General features: G+C 42.3%; 1 protein-coding gene across 7 annotated transcripts in view; it reads left to right on the top strand.

Annotated features, from left to right (window-relative positions):
- The window catches only part of PLEKHA1 (pleckstrin homology domain containing A1), a 30,871-nt gene continuing 24,871 nt past the window's right edge, over window positions 1–6,000 (top strand). For all 7 annotated transcript variants that reach the window (XM_017746853.1, XM_017746852.1, XM_017746851.1 and 4 more), the window contains exon 1: window positions 1–78. The gene's annotated coding sequence lies outside the window, so the exon portion shown is untranslated. The remainder of the gene's footprint in view (window positions 79–6,000) is intronic.

Here is a 6,000-nt window from a genome sequence, read left to right as displayed (position 1 = left end):
CTGCCCGGGCGTCCCCCGGGGCCAGCGCGGTGTCGGGTGCCCCGGTGGCGCAGGCAGGGCGCTGTCACAGCCCCAGAGGTAGGAGAAGAGGTGATCTCATTGCTCGTCATGGTCTGTTCTCCCTGCGCTCGCCTTCGCCGCTCCGGTGTTGGAGCACGCCGGGAAGGAGCGATGTTATCTGGGCAGAGCCTGCAGGGATGGTGCCTGCGAGGGTGTGGGCTCCCCGAGCACCCTCCCTCGGTTCGGCTCGCCTTTGGGATCCCTCTCCCAGCTGCAGCTCCAAGGGGAGCTCAGTGGGGCTGGGACAGCCAGTGTGTAGTGCCGCGTTTGTTTTTAGTTTTGGAAGGCATAAGTTTTGGAGAGGGCTGGGTGGGGAGGCTGTTGGCACGCTCTGAGCTGTGTTCTGGGTTAGCTGTAACCGGGGCTGGTTATTTACTGAACCAAAGTGTCTTTAAATGGATAACTTGACTATAAATGAATGTTAAACTGTAACCACTGTTGTTATATGCGCGGTTTTTATCACCTGTAAAATTCCAGATAGGCGTTTGACATGCTGCTAAACTTAACACAGACTTAAATTCTGTATGTGTTGTGCAGCTCTCTTGGGAGGAACTAATGCATGACCTTCATAAAAGGCATTATGTTATTGCATCAAATGTTTGCAAAGTAACATCAAGAGGACAGCAATTTTCTCTTTGGCAGGCTGCTGCTTTGAGGCCTTCTGTAAAAAAAAAAAAAAAGTCTGATTTTCACTAAGCAGTCTATTGTGTTTATAATCAAGCAGAATGAACAGTCTTCAAGTGGGGAAACAGTTATTACTTAGTTAGGCTGAGCACCTGAATTAGGTATCAGCAAAGTGGTGTTACTTACCTGAGTAAAGCTCAGAGGTAGAATCTTTTTTAATTTTTTTTTTTTTTTAGATTCTTAAGAGCTACATATCTCCATGCTTCACCTTCTTTTCAAAGCAGAGTACTTTTAAATAGACTACTAGGCTTAGAGCAAGCTGAACAGCATAAACTTCTTTGTTGCCTTCCGATGAATTCCTTGCTTTCCTGACAGAGGCTGTAATGTCTGTAAAGATGAATTTTCTCTTCTCCTTACCTGCTCCCATACGTGACCCTGCAGGGCAGAGCCATATTTGATCGTACGGTTTTGGGGCCTGTGACATGTGAGGAGCGGCTTCTTGCTGTTGAAACCAATCTAACAGGGTTTGCTGGGCTTTGTGTTTTTGTTTTGGTTTTTTTTTTTGTTTTTTTTTTTTTTTTTTTTTTTTTTTTTATTTTGGGCTGCATTTATTTTGAGGCAGCACGAACACAATCCTAACCGAGGTGGAAATGTGCATGGTAACTTTGACTGGTTGCTCTCTCATGAGTTACTCTGTCTTATGGAACAGTGAACTTGCATTTTAGGTCCATTCAGTCTTGTTCCCTCCTACTTGTTATTTTTAGTTGAAAGAATCACACCAGTAACAATACATAAAACTGTCAGGTTTATGAAGCACAGAAGTGTAGAAGTGCTGTTTTCCCTTTTGTCACATGAGGAAGTGTTAAAAGTGGGCTGAAATCTTTGTGGCAGAGAGAGATGCTGGGCCTGGTTGATATTTGGAGGAGAGCCTTTTAATTCGGGGATAGATAAGCACTGATGCAGAAAGTGATAATTCAAGAAATAATACATGGGGGTTTTATGTGTCCTGAACATCAGTGAGTGCTACACCACTGGAGTCAGCTTTGCATAAAATAAAAACCTTTGTGCGACTCACTGAGTTCTATTTGCAGTTATCAAACATTGTGGTTTGATTTTGTGAGTGTAGAAAATTTAATTCCAAGTTCATAATTTCTGAAGACATCTATTTTCTTGAGCTATTTCTCTGCTGTAAAACTACATTTGGCCTCATGTTCCATTGTGTAGCTCTGCATTTGAAGGGTGAAATTAAAGAAAAAGATGCACAGTGGGTCAGTGGCAGGTGTAGTGCAGTGTTGAAACGTTTCAGAGGAGTGGATGCTTTCATACAGATTAGAGAACAGGCAAAGAAGAATCATTGTATGAAGAAAGCAGGCAGCATTTTAATGCTTTCCCTCCTCCTTCTCTCCTCCTGTATTTATTTTTCCTCAGGAGTAGTAGCTGAGTGACAGAAGACAGACACACACACATGAGGAATACAGAAGGCATGTGCGTGAGGAAGAGACCTGAATGCAGGAAAAGGCCTTGTTTTTTCCAGGTAGCTGGGGCTTGTTCCAGAAGGCAGCAGAGCTATCTCAGCTGAAATAAAGGCTGACTGCATGTCAGAGAGTTGGTGTAGAAGAGAGGAAGTGCAGAAGTCAGTTTTTATTGACTGTAACAGATTAGAAAGAACTTGAGGACATTACTGAAATGAGAACAGATCTCGGCTTGTAACACAGTCTCCCGTGTAGTGTTGGATGTAGCCCAAACTGCCAGGCCTGCAAAATTCTTAATCTGTTTTAGTAGATTTAGAATTCCATCGATGTCTTTATTACTGACTGTTCCTGGTTATTTAAGCTGACAGTTATCATAGTAAATGCAGTTCCTCCAAAGTGCAGCAAACCAGCAGTGTTAGGAAGTGAGTACATGTTCTAATGAGCAGAGTCCTTGCATGCTCTGCTGTGCTTTTGGAGGTATCCAGCTCTACATCAGTGTTTAGACAAACAATAGTTTGTGATATGAGAGCATGTATCTGTCTTACAAGATGGCTTTTGGCAGGTTTTTTTTTCTCTGATAATTACGAACAATAGAAACAGTCTTAGAAACCAGTTACTGGGGTGTGGAGCCAAGTGAACCTTTGTGCAGTTGTATAATTGCATGAAAATACAGGATAGTAACTTATTTCAGTGCCAAAATGGGAATTTAGGTAACTGGCTTTAGCATAAAACATTTTTACAGCGTGGAACAAGTGCTTAAGAAGTCACCAGGAAATTATATAAGAAACACAACAGTCAGTAGTACATGTATTGAAGTATTGCTGTCAGTGATTTATAAAATTATATAAGAAACCTAAATACCATAATCCTAGTGTGCTTCTTTGACATATAAAAATAATGTAACTGCTTTTAAAAAGTCGCCTGCTGAAGAGGTCTGAGTGACGAGAATGGTTCAGGTTTTGAAGTTATACTTCAATGCAGAGAATGACTGAAATGAATTGGAATGGGAGATATGGCTGAGCTGCTTCAAGTTTTTTTCTGCTCTTACGCTGATCTTTCAAATTAGGACTTTGAAAATACGTAGGGCTAAGGTCATCTTGATACATGCTGTACCCTAACTGTGAGAAATATTTAGGTACGTGTTGGTATAGGGCTCAATTCTATAAATAACACTTTCCTCTCAGTGCTAGGTAAAGCAGCAGGGTTTTGTTGCTGTTGAGGAAGGAAGCTGGTTGATTGTCTCAGCACTAAGCAGCATTTTCTCCCTCCAGGGACTTGCAGAAACATCTAGAATGTGTAGGTGTTTCTTTAATCTTGAAGAAGGAACTTATTAAGCTTTCTGGTGCAGAACTGTATGAGCCACTTATTCTTAACAGATGTTATCTGCACGAGTAGGGAGTTGCAGGTCTGGTAGACATTTGTGGCATTCAACAGTTTAAACAGTTTTCAGGTTTGAACATATGCCTTTGCCTTAAAATCTGAATAGTTTCAGGTATTTTATGTAGAAGAAAGGTGGTTCAATAGTGAGGTTGCTGCTCTGGGACTTGGGAAACAGGTTCAGCTTACTGTGTTGCCAAAAAGCTTCCTGTGTGGCCTGGGACAAGCTGCTTCTCTGTCCCTCCGTTCTCATACTGAGAGTGCAGAACAGCAGCAGCAGCTCTGCATCACAGGAGTGTTTAGGGTATGTCAGGTTGGACGTGGCCAGGGGTGGTGTTGATGTGGGGCACAGAGCTCCCTTGGGCTGGGAGGGAGAGGTTGAAGACACTGGCCAACTTAAAAACTAGGGGTAAGCTCCAGGCAGGAGGAGGAAAACCAGAAAAAGACAGTGGAAAAAAGGTTTTGACTGGAAATCTCTGGTGTCACTTAGAGAAAGCAAGTCCTTAAAACTTTAAGGAGCACTGTATGGCCTCGTTTGTTTAACAGAATTTTAAAACAATGCTTAAAATACCCACACAAACATGTAAATCTTTTATGTTATGGTTCTGCCACACCGGGGACAGTAGCAAAGCTCTCTCTGTTCCTTTGTTGGCTGTTCTGGTCTTTGGAAGATGCTTTTAAATCTAGCTAACCATTGCATCCACATGTTTTGGATATCAATTTAGCTCATTTGTTCTGCTGGCATGGTAAGCAGAATCTCTTAAATTGGGCCTGATTTACTGACTTCTCATGTGAAAGAGGTTGAGCTTCTCTACCTCTCAACTCCCCCAAAGGGAAAAAGAATTTGCAGCCACCTCTAATGAGCAGTGTCTTTAGTAATGTTATAGAGTTAAAATTATTTTGGATTTTAAATCCTTCTGGTGGAAATAGGGCACTGTCATTGCTATAAATTTAAGATGTAGACTAGACAGCAATTATCAAGCTTTGCAAACATGTTTTCATTGTTGAGAGTCAACACTCCCAGGAACAGTCTCTGTATACTGACAGAGAGGTGATAAATTAATTCATTTAATATGTAATTGTTTTGATGTGTATGCTCTCCCTGGGTGCTTTGGTACCCACCACATTTACATCCCATGTCCAAGAAAATGTGTTGGAACTTGTTCAGACTAGTGACTTAATTAAATGTTCTTCTGTTAAGCACTAGAACAGTTACATGCCAGGTTTGTTGTAAGAGTGAGCAGTCCTCTTAAAACTACACTTCAAAAGATGTTGTTAAATTTGTTGGTTAACTCTTTAGGGAGGTTTAGAATGACAAATGGGAACTCAGGCTGTGCTAATAATTCAGCTGGCAAGTTATTTCTCTATCTGGTAGACTCCATGCCTGTGTGTGCACCACTGCTGGAAGGTTGGGTAACTTAAAGGATGTTCTTGCTTCAAAAGTGTGTCTGCTGATTCAGGACTTCAGGATTTGGTTATCTTGATTTTTTTTTATCATTAACCTTTTTCTTTTGTTTCTTCCTTAAATCAAGTTCACTGCAGGTGCTGTAATTTATCTATAATATCTTCCTACTTTGTGCTGGTGTCCTGATTTTTGGGTGGAGGAGCATGACTCCTTCAGGAGGTCCATTTGCTGCCTTTTTGTGGGAGGCAGCAGTACAGTGTTGAAACCCAGCCTGTTGCATGCTCATGGTACATCCAGGATTTCCAGGCTTGTCAGCTGTATGCAGGATTTGGGATTCTTCTGGAGTGTTTCTCCCTCGCTGTGTATAGGTCAGACAGCAATCCCACAAAATGCCAGGAGCCTGCCTGGTACTTTTGGGATTATTCTGTGGGTGGAGGGGTGTTACTCTCCCTACACACTGTAACTGAGGTTTTGAGAAACACCTTTGTCAGTGCAGAGCAACAGCTGGGCAGTAACTGTTACTTGTGTCACCCTACAAATAAGGAGGAAGGTGAGGAAGAAGGCCAGCAGCCAGGCATGGGCTGTACCTGACATGAGGACAATTCCCTGGGCTTATGGCTTGGTTCCAAGTAGGAAGGCTGCTGGAAATGAATTCTGTGAGAAGTTACAGTGAGTGATGTGCTTCGAGTGAAGTGTTAGTGTGCTGGCACTGTGCTACAAAACCTGTCACTGCAGAGCAGCTTTCACTTTATGGGGTTTATCTCTGTGTTGGGTGAGACTTTCATTAAATATGGCAGACTGGGATTTGATTTTTCTTAATTTAAGATGTATAAAAAAAAGGAGGGGGAGGGTAATGTCCCAAAAACTTTGCCATTTGATGGGAGCTTAATTTTCTCCTCCCACCTCGGTAAAGAGGAGCTGGTGGGTTCTATAAATGCACATTGGTTCTCTTACATCAGGCAGACAAAGCCCTGTTCTTCCTGAAGAGCTTTCACTACGCTTGCACTTACTGAAGAGCTCTGAGATTAGTCCTAATCTCTGGGAATCCTTGTGTAGGACTGA

This window comes from Corvus brachyrhynchos, unplaced genomic scaffold (assembly GCF_000691975.1).
Source record: "Corvus brachyrhynchos isolate BGI_N302 unplaced genomic scaffold, ASM69197v1 scaffold319, whole genome shotgun sequence".
Taxonomy (NCBI): Eukaryota; Metazoa; Chordata; class Aves; order Passeriformes; family Corvidae; genus Corvus; species Corvus brachyrhynchos.
Note: the sequence above shows the minus strand (reverse complement) of the source record. Positions and strands in the feature narration are given on the sequence as shown.